Source organism: Oncorhynchus gorbuscha, linkage group LG02 (assembly GCF_021184085.1).
Source record: "Oncorhynchus gorbuscha isolate QuinsamMale2020 ecotype Even-year linkage group LG02, OgorEven_v1.0, whole genome shotgun sequence".
In the NCBI taxonomy this organism is placed as follows: domain Eukaryota; kingdom Metazoa; phylum Chordata; class Actinopteri; order Salmoniformes; family Salmonidae; genus Oncorhynchus; species Oncorhynchus gorbuscha.
This window is the reverse complement of record NC_060174.1, coordinates 90,464,022-90,474,768: the sequence shown is the minus strand read 5'-3', so window position 1 is coordinate 90,474,768 and position 10,747 is coordinate 90,464,022.

The window sequence follows — 10,747 nt, the reverse complement described above, 5'->3', positions numbered from 1 at the left end:
TTACTATTATTCGACCATGCTGGTCATTTATGAACATTTGAACATCTTGGCCATGTTCTGTTATAATCTCCACCCGGCATAGCCAGAAGAGGACTGGCCACCCCACATATGCTCTCTCTAATTCTCTCTTTCTTTCTCTCTCTCGGAGGACCTGAGCCCTAGGACCGTGCCCCAGGACAACCTGACATGATGACTCCTTGCTGTCCCCTGTCCACCTGATTGTGCTGCTGCTCCAGTTTCAACTGTTCTGCCTTGTTATTATTCGACCATGCTGGTCATTTATGAACATTTGAACATCTTGGCCATGTTCTGTTATAATCTCCACCCGGCACAGCCAGAAGAGGACTGGCCACCCCACATAGCCTGGTTCCTCTCTAGGTTTCTTCCTAGGTTTTGGCCTTTCTAGGGAGTTTTTCCTAGCCACCGTGCTTCTACACCTGCATTGCTTGCTGTTTGGGGTTTTTTAGGTTGGGTTTCTGTACAGCACTTTGAGATATCAGCTGATGTACGAAGGGCTATATAAATACATTTGATTTGATTTTGATTTGATTTAAGGTGAGAGACGCTGCAGGAAAGCCAATAGAGTTGGAAGTGGGTATGTGTGTGTTCTCTACTATATTTCTTCCTTTCTCCATTGTATTGTCACACAATACAATGCCACAGATGTCTTAAGTTGTGAGCATGCAATGGGTTCTGTGTGTGTGTGTCTAAATATTTTTGTGCATCTGCCGCTCTGCCTGGGATATATATATATATAGAGAGAGATGACCGGAGGTGTTGGCTCTACCTCTACTATTGTTTTGCCTTTAAGATGGGTATGTACTTTTCTCTTTATCTCATCACTAACTGACACTGGGCACCTAGTGATTTTTGTGATTCGTGTCCTCTGGTTCGTGGAATGCATTATGACATAGAGTAGACCTAGTCTGGTTACACCAGCCTGAACATAACACTCACTATTGTTTGACTTGAAAGCAGCATTCAGACTGGTTTAACCATGTTAGGAGGCCCACACCCATTCAACAACAACAACAACATGCTGTGACTCATCAGTCTGTGTGCGTCACATTACAAACACAGGATGTTAGCTAGGCTATATACTCCAGCCAATGATGTCATCACGATTATTCTCCCTCCCTTGTCATTAAACGAGAGAGAGGCTGTGTCCTAAAAGGCACCCTATTCCCGACATAGTGCACTACTTTTCACCAAAGCCCTGTGGGCCCTGTTCAAAGATAATGCACTGTATAGGGAAAGGTGCAATTTGGGACGCAACCAGAGTATAATGAGCTTAGAGCCAGTCCATCATCTATAGCTCTTCTCTGCTAGTGGACTGTAGTACAGGCAGCCAAGCGCATTGCAGGCACTCCATGTTATTCCATATTAATGAGAGAAGAAGACTAAGGGGAAATAGATAACAGAGAGTAGAGAGAAGAGAGAGAGGGAGGCAAAAGCGGGAGGAGAGGGCAAATACACAGAGAGAGGGAGGAGAGAGACGAGCGAGAGGGAGGAGAGAAGGAAGAGGGCAAATACAGAGAGATAGGAGAGAGACAGAGGGATAGTGAAATCAGAGAGAGGAGATGAGAGAGGAAGGGGAAGGGAATAAGTAATCATTTCCGTTTGTGTTTCAAAGGGGCATCCCAGTTGCCATGGGAAGTGGAGCTAATCATTTCAGGGTGGAGGGTTCGGTTCAATGAATCAATTGGTGCCTGTAAAGGCATATACCATTGGGGTGGGCGGGGGGGGTTCTGCTGTATCGCACCAACTTATACGTCAATCAACATATCCCTATGCTGGCCACTTAGCGATCAGTTTGTCTCATGTCTCTTTCTTCCTCCTCCTCCTCAAGTGTCATCTAAAAATTCTCCCCTCCTCCCCACTCCTCCATCCTCCCCCCAGTGATTTAGCTGGCTACTTGAATTAAGCCACTACCTGGGGAGGGGGCGGAGGAGAACAGGGGCCACGTAGAAATGAAAACAAATGAATTTACTCTGAGAAAAATGTTGTCGGGCCGGCCCGGTTTACCGAGCTAACGGCATGTTAGGGGGAAAAGAAAAGGGTATTTATCAAAAGTCTATGACTTTTTACTTACAGAGAGAGAGAGAAATGAAATAGCCCTCGGCAGGAGCACATATTGCTAATACACACATGTACGTGTACTTGCACGCACACACACACAAACTGCCTCTAGTGATCTAGTTCAACAGCCTAGAGTGCCATATGAGTCTTTGGTATTTAGGACACTGTGGCAGTCCCCATTGTAGGGTGTAGTCACACAGCACCTGGGTTAAACATTTGTGGAGAGGGATGGCTCCTGTTGGGCATCGTTCACCCACAGAGACCGTTGTTTTACCTTTTCTCTACTTTCTTTTTATTTATTTATTTTATTCTCTTTTCTTCCCTCCCTTCCGCTCTTCCTCTACCCTCCTCTCCTCTTCTCTCCTTCCTTACCACCTCTCCTCCCTGCCCATCTCCTCTCCTCTCCCCTCCCTCCTTCCTATCCTACCTGGCAGTAGGACATGGAAGAGACTTTGTCAGCCTGGCAGAGTAGAAGTCTCCTGGATGCGTCTCAAATGGCAACATATTCCCTATAGTGTCTAGAGCCCCATAGGCCCTGGTCGAAAGTAGTGCATGCACTATATAGGGAATAAGGTGCAATTTGGGATGCATCATCCTCGCCTTGATCCCATTTCCTTAAGAAATATATTTTTAATTGAATTGTGTTTTTTAGACAATAGACATAGATATAGACAATTTAATAATTCACAGACATGGATTTACTAAACTAGACATTACGTTGGCTGGGACTTTAATGCCCAACCTTCAGCATAGAGAGAAAAGACGAATAAAGACAAAAACACCAAAGCCTCACTTCCATTTCCAACCCATCTGCAGGCCCACTTCTGAAATCAATAAAAGTCCTTCTCCACGCCTCAGCAATTCAATCGGAGATTTGATCCAATCGCAAATTCATTATATGCAAGGGGAGACAAACGAATACTCCCCCCACCACCTCTCTCTCCCTCTCTCTTTCTTTCTCTCTCTGTATCTCTTCCTCTCAATCTCTCTTTCAGTCTTAATGTCAGAAACCCCATTGCACAGTCCTCTCTCTCTGTCTCTGTCACACTCTCTCTCTCTGTCTCTCCTTCTCCCCCCTACCCCCCCATCTGGAGCCACCATTGGAAAGCACAAGGAGTTGTTTCGTGGTCTTATGGAGGGGTTCCTGACCTTGGCCAAATGGCATGAATGTGCGTTGAACACATTGCTGGAGAAATTCCACGGGTTGTCTGTCAGGCAGCTTACCACGACGGTAACTTCTCAGACCCTCAGTAACCCAGATGTTAGCGGCAAGGCCTCCCCAGCCACACCAGTTTCCTGAGAACCCCGCTTACCTCCCCCGGAATGCTTCGCTGGAGAGTCGGGAACCTTTCATGCATTTCTCGTGCAGTGTTCTCTCATCATCGAGCTGCAGAACTCCTCCTTCCCCTCAGACCGCTCGAAGATAGCGTACCTCATCACACCTGGGCTACGGCCGTGTGGGAACAACAGTCAGCTGTATGCTTCAGTCTGGAGGAGATTGAGGCGGAGGTGAAGAAGGTTTTCGATTCTCCATTGTCCTGGAGAGAGGCTGTCTGGAAGTTACTCCAGCTTCGGAAAGACTCCCGCAGTCTGGCAGACTATGCAGGGGATTTCCAAACGTTGCCAGCTGAGAATGCTTGGAACACAAAATCACTGTTCGACACGTTCCTGCACGGATTATCAGAGGAAGTGAAGGACAAGCTAGCAGCCCGGGAACTACTGCCTTGACCATCCAGATCGATGGGCCGCTACAGGAACGTAGGAAGGAGAGGAGGTCCAATTCCACCTCGCCTCCGAGGCATCCTGGAAGTCCCTGACGTCTCCGTGGCTGAGAGGACCCGAGGCTACCCGGGTTCCCCCGAGAGAGAAGTATAGGGCCTTTCTACCAGTGTCAAGAAGAGACGGAACATTTAGAAAACGCTGACGTCATTTTCAGTTTATAACCTGTGGTAAAATGTGTATGAACTCAGTACTATCTTGAATTAAAGGCTGTTACTTGACTTTTAAGACTGGGGCTCTGTCCATTCTTATAAAATAAGGGTCATACAAATTCTTATGAATTGACAGAGTGTTTCATTTTGATTGGGAATTAAAACAGAGGAATTAAATTCCTTCAACAGGGAACTAGTCAAAATCTCTCCAGGTACTCATTGACTCTTAGGCCGATGAGAGATTTATGGACACTACCCTGGCATCCGAGCTGGACATCCCCACACAGCCCCTCTCCATTCCCATGGACGTTAGCTCACTGGACAGGTGGTCTATAGGCCGAGTCACCCACAATACCACTCCCATCAACCTATGAGTGTCAGGGAACCACAGCGAGGCAATCCAATTCATGCTAATTATGTCTCCTCAGGTTCCTGTGGTATTGAGATTCTCTTGGCTCCAGCGCCACAGTCTCCTCATAGACTGGACTGCTGGTGCCATCATGGGCTGGAGCCTGTTCTGCCACGCCCATTGCCTAAAGTCAGCCCAGCCTGCTCCGGGACGATTTTTTGTGGGCTCGAAAGTTGCCCTGGATCTCTCCGCAATTCTAGTGTCATGCAGGTGAAAGAGGACCCAAAAGCGACTTAACAGAAACAGAGTTTATTTAAGTCCAAAACGGAATAACAGAAATCCTCTAGACTTGTAGAGGGGAAACAACTGGAGAAGCGGCCACAGACTGCAGGTCGCTTCGGGTAGGCGCAGGCCGTAGTCGACAGACACCTGCTCACGCGCAGCATCTGATGAAGGCAAAAAACACGACAGGACAGGGCGATACACAATCACAGCAAAAACACGACAGGACAGGGCGAAACGCAATCACAGCATGGTGAATACAATACAAGGAACCGACGGGACAGGAACGGAACACAAAGGAATAAATAGGGACTCTAATCAGGGGAAAGGATCGGGAACAGGTGTGGGAAGACTAAATGATGATTAGGGAATAGGAACAGCTGGGAGCAGGAACGGAACGATAGAGAGAAGAGAGAGCGAGAGAGTGAGAGAGGGAGGGGGAGAGAGAGGGCTAGAAGGAGGGAAAGAACCAAATAAGACCAGCAGAGGGAAACGAATAGCATGGGAAGCACAGGGACAAGACAAGATAATAAATGACAAACATGACAGTACCCCCCACTCACCGAGCGCCTCCTGGCGCTCTCGAGGAGGAACACTGGCGGCAACGGAGGAAATCATAGATCAAACGGTCCAGACGTCCCGAGAAAGAACCCAACTCCTCTCCTCAGGACCGTAACGAAAAACGATGAAAAGGAAACTAGGGTACTACTCTAAAAAAAATGAGAACTAGGGACAGACTGAGACACAGCAAGGGCAGGGACAAGAACAGGAGAGATGCGATGGCAGGGAACAGACTGAGACCCAGCAAGACCAGGAGCAGAAGCAGAAAAAAATTACCAGACTTCTTCTGCGCGCAGTCTGAACACGCAGCCACGAAACGGCGCGTGTCACGCTCCTGAGTCGGCCACCAAAAGCGCTGGCGAATAGACGCAAGAGTGCCTCGAACACCGGGATGACCAGCTAACTTGGCAGAGTGAGCCCACTGAAGAACAGCCAGACGAGTGGAAACAGGAACGAAAAGGAGGTTACTAGGACAAGCGCGGCGACGCAGTGTGCGTGAGTGCTTGCTTAACCTGTCTTTCAATTCCCCAGACTGTCAACCCGACAACACGCCCATAAGGAAGAATCCCCTCGAGATCAGTAGAAGCCACAGAAGAACTAAACAGACGGGATAAGGCATCAGGCTTGGTGTTCTTGCTACCCGGACGGTAAGAAATCACAAACTCGAAACGAGCGAAAAACAACGCCCAACGAGCTTGACGGGCATTAAGTCGTTTGGCAGAACGGATGTACTCAAGGTTCTTATGGTCTGTCCAAACGACAAAAGGAACGGTCGCCCCCTCCAACCACTGTCGCCATTCGCCTAGGGCTAAGCGGATGGCGAGCAGTTCTTACCCACATCATAGTTGCGCTCAGATGGCGACAGGCGATGAGAAAAATAAGCGCAAGGATGAACCTTATCGTCAGACTGGAAGCGCTGGGATAGAATGGCTCCCACGCCTACCTCTGAAGCGTCAACCTCGACAATAAATTGTCTAGTGACGTCAGGAGTAACGAGGATAGGAGCGGACGTAAAACGTTCTTTTAGAAGATCAAAAGCTCCCTGGGCGGAACCGGACCACTTAAAACACGTCTTGACAGAAGTAAGAGCTGTGAGAGGGGCAGCAACTTGACCGAAATTACGAATGAAACGCCGATAGAAATTAGCGAAACCTAAAAAGCGCTGCAACTCGACACGTGACCTTGGAACGGGCCAATCACTGACAGCTTGGACCTTAGCGGAATCCATCTGAATGCCTTCAGCGGAAATAACGGAACCGAGAAAAGTAACGGAGGAGACATGAAAAGAGCACTTCTCAGCCTTTACGTAGAGACAATTCTCTAAAAGGCGCTGTAGAACACGTCGAACGTGCTGAACATGAATCTCGAGTGACGGAGAAAAAATCAGGATATCGTCAAGATAGACAAAAACAAAAATGTTCAGCATGTCTCTCAGAACATCATTAACTAATGCCTGAAAAACAGCTGGCGCATTGGCGAGACCGAACGGCAGAACCCGGTACTCAAAATGCCCTAACGGAGTGTTAAACGCCGTTTTCCACTCGTCCCCCTCTCTGATGCGCACGAGATGGTAAGCGTTACGAAGGTCCAACTTAGTAAAGCACCTGGCTCCCTGCAGAATCTCGAAGGCTGATGACATAAGGGGAAGCGGATAACGATTCTTAACCGTTATGTCATTCAGCCCTCGATAATCCACGCAGGGGGCGCAGAGTACCGTCCTTCTTAACAAAAAAGAACCCCGCCCCGGCCGGAGAAGAAGAAGGCACTATGGTACCGGCGTCAAGAGACACAGACAAATAATCCTCGAGAGCCTTACGTTCGGGAGCCGACAGAGAGTATAGTCTACCTCGAGGAGGCGTGGTCCCTGGAAGGAGATCAATACTACAATCATACGACCGGTGAGGAGGAAGGGAGTTGGCTCGGGACCGACTGAAGACCGTGCGCAGATCATGATATTCCTCCGGCACTCCTGTCAAATCGCCAGGTTCCTCCTGAGAAGTAGGGAGAGAAGAAACGGGAGGGATGGCAGACATTAAACACTTCACATGACAAGAAACGTTCCAGGATAGGATAGAATTACTAGACCAATTAATAGAAGGATTATGACATACTAGCCAGGGATGACCCAAAACAACAGGTGTAAACGGTGAACGGAAAATCAAAAAGAAATAGTCTCACTGTGGTTACCAGATACTGTGAGAGTTAAAGGTAGTGTCTCAAATTTGATACTGGGAAGATGACTACCATCTAAGGCAAACATGGGCGTAGGCTTGTCTAACGGTCTGAAAGGAATGTTATGTTTCCGAACCCATGCTTCGTCCATGAAACAACCCTCAGCCCCAGAGTCAATCAAGGCACTGCATGTAGCACCCGAACCGGTCCAGCGTAGATGGACCGACATAGTAGTACAAGATCTAGATGAAGAGGACTGAGTAGTAGCGCTCACCAGTAGCCCTCCGCTTACTGATGGGCTCTGGCCTCTTACTGGACATGAATTAACAAAATGTCCAGCAACTCCGCAATAGAGGCACAGGCGGTTGGTGATCCTCCGTTCCCTCTCCTTATTCGAGATGCGAATCCCTCCCAGCTGCATGGGCTCAGTCTCAAAGCCAGAGGAGGGAGATGATTGCGATGCGGAGCAGGGAAACACCGTTGATGCGAGCTCTCTTCCACGAGCCCGGTGACGAAGATCTACCCGTTTGTTCTATGCGGATGGCGAGAGCAATCAAAGAGTCCACATCTGAAGGAACCTCCCGGGAGAGAATCTCATCCTTAACCACTGCGTGGAGTCCCTCCAGAAAACGAGCGAGCAGCGCCGGCTCGTTCCACTCACTAGAGGCAGCAAGAGTGCGAAACTCAATGGAATAATCCGTTATGGACCGTTCACCTTGGCATAAGGAAGCCAGGGCCCTAGAAGCCTCCCCACCAAAAACTGAACGGTCAAAAACCCGAATCATCTCCTCTTTAAAGTTCTGGAACTTGTTAGAGCAATCAGCCCTTGCCTCCCAGATAGCTGTGCCCCATTCTCGAGCCCGGCCAGTAAGGAGTGAAATGACGTAAGCAACCCGAGCTCTCTCTCTAGAGTATGTGTTGGGTTGGAGAGAGAACACAATCTCACACTGCGTGAGAAAGGAGCGGCACTCAGTGGGCTGCCCGGAGTAGCAAGGTGGGTTATTAACCCTAGGTTCTGGAGGCTCGGCAGGCCAGGAAGTAACAGGTGGCACGAGACGTAGACTCTGGAACTGTCCAGAGAGGTCGGAAACCTGAGCGGCCAGGTTCTCCACGGCATGGCGAGCAGCGGACAATTCCTGCTCGTGTCTGCCGAGCATGGCTCCTTGGATCTCGACGGCAGTGTAACGAGCGTCTGAAGTCGCTGGGTCCATTCCTTGGTCGGTTCCTTCTGTCATGCAGGTGAAAGAGGACCCAAAAGCGACTTAACAGAAACAGAGTTTATTTAAGTCCAAAACGGAATAACAGAAATCCTCTAGACTTGTAGAGGGAAACAACTGGAGAAGCGGCCACAGACTGCAGGTCGCATGGCCGTAGTCGACAGACACCTGCTCACGCGCAGCATCTGATGAAGGCAAAAAACACGACAGGACAGGGCGATACACAATCACAGCAAAAACACGACAGGACAGGGCGAAACGCAATCACAGCATGGTGAATACAATACAAGGAACCGACGGGACAGGAACGGAACACAAAGGAATAAATAGGGACTCTAATCAGGGGAAAGGATCGGGAACAGGTGTGGGAAGACTAAATGATGATTAGGGGAATAGGAACAGCTGGGAGCAGGAACGGAACGATAGAGAGAAGAGAGAGCGAGAGAGTGAGAGAGGGAGGGGGAGAGAGAGGGCTAGAAGGAGGGAAAGAACCAAATAAGACCAGCAGAGGGAAACGAATAGCATGGGAAGCACAGGGACAAGACAAGATAATAAATGACAAACATGACATCTAGAGTACTAGATCCTCCTGGAGGTTTTCAGTAAGGCCTGGGCCACTTAATTTCCTCCACACAAACACTATGACTGTGGGATCGACCACACCACCCCAGGTACGACTGTAATCTCTGTCGGGTCCGGAGACCAAGGCTATGGAGACCTACATTGAGGACTCACTAGCTGCAGGGTGTATCCGTCCTTCTGCCTCCCCCGCCGGCGCATGGTTCTTCTTTGTTGAGAAGGACAAAACCCTGCGCCCGTGCATGGACTACCGGGGCCTCAATGACATCACGGTGAAGAACCGCTACCCGCTACCACTCATTGCCTCAACCTACGAGCCGCTCCAGGAGTCCACCGTTTTCTCCAAGTTGGACCTGCGGAACACCTACCACCTGGTGCGGATATGGGAAGGGGACGAGTGGAAGACGGCCAGCAGTCAAGCCCTGGTGACGTTCTTCGCGACGTCTTGAACCAGTTCGTCTTCGTCTACCTCGACAACATCCTCAATTTTCTCCCACTCAGCCCAAGAAGATGTGCTCCACGTCCGATAGGTCTTCCAGCGCCTCTTGGAGAACCAGCTTTTTGGGAAAGCAGAGAAATGTGTATTCTATTGCTCCACCATCTGCTTCCTTGGTTACATCATCGTTGCAGGGAATGTACAGATGGATCCCGGGATGGTGAGAGTGGTGGTGGATTGGCCCCAGCCTACGTCCAGAGTGCAGCTGCTACATTTCCTGCAATTCACCAACTTTTATTGCCATTTTATCCGGGGTTACAGCACCCTGGCTTCACCCCTGTCTGCACTCACCTCTCCCAAGGTTCCATTCACGTGGTCCCTAGCTGCTGACAGGGCGTTCCGGGACCTCAAACACCACTTCACACAGCTCCCATATTGGTTCATCCTGACCCGTCCTGTCAGTTCGTGGTGGAGACCGATGCTTTGGATGTCGGAGTGGGGGCTGTCCTGTCCCAGAGTTCAGCACTGAACCACAAGTTACATCCCTGGAGGGGGCTGAACATCTGTTCATTGTGTGGACAGATCACAAGAACCTGGAATGTCTCCACACCGCCAAGCGTCTCAATTCCAGGCAAGCTAGATGGGACCTGTTTTCACTCGGTTTAACTTCTCCGTCTCCTACAGACCGGGATCCAAGAATATCAAGCCGGATGCACTGTCATGACGCTATAGCCCCATGGCTACACACTCAGAGCCCAAGACCATCCTTCCCACCTCGTGCCTGGCGACGGCACTCAGCTGGGGAATAGGGAAACAGGTCCGTTAGGCGCAGCGTTCCCAGATGAAATTCGGGGGGGGGGGGTGGTGTGTAACTGGATGTTTGTTCCTGACGCTGTCCTCCCCTCGGTCCTGGAGTAGTCTCCTGTCTGACCCTGGCCTTTGTGCGGCAACGCTTTTGGTGGCCTGCCATGGTCCCAGACGTCTCCGCGTTTGTCGCCAACTGTACAATCTGTGCACAGAACAAGACTCCAGTGGAAAGCTCCGTCTGGTCTCCTTCAACCACTGCCGGTCTCTCACTGTCCCTGGTCTCACATATCCCTGGACTTTGTTACAGGTCTCCCCCCCCGTCTGATGGCAACAC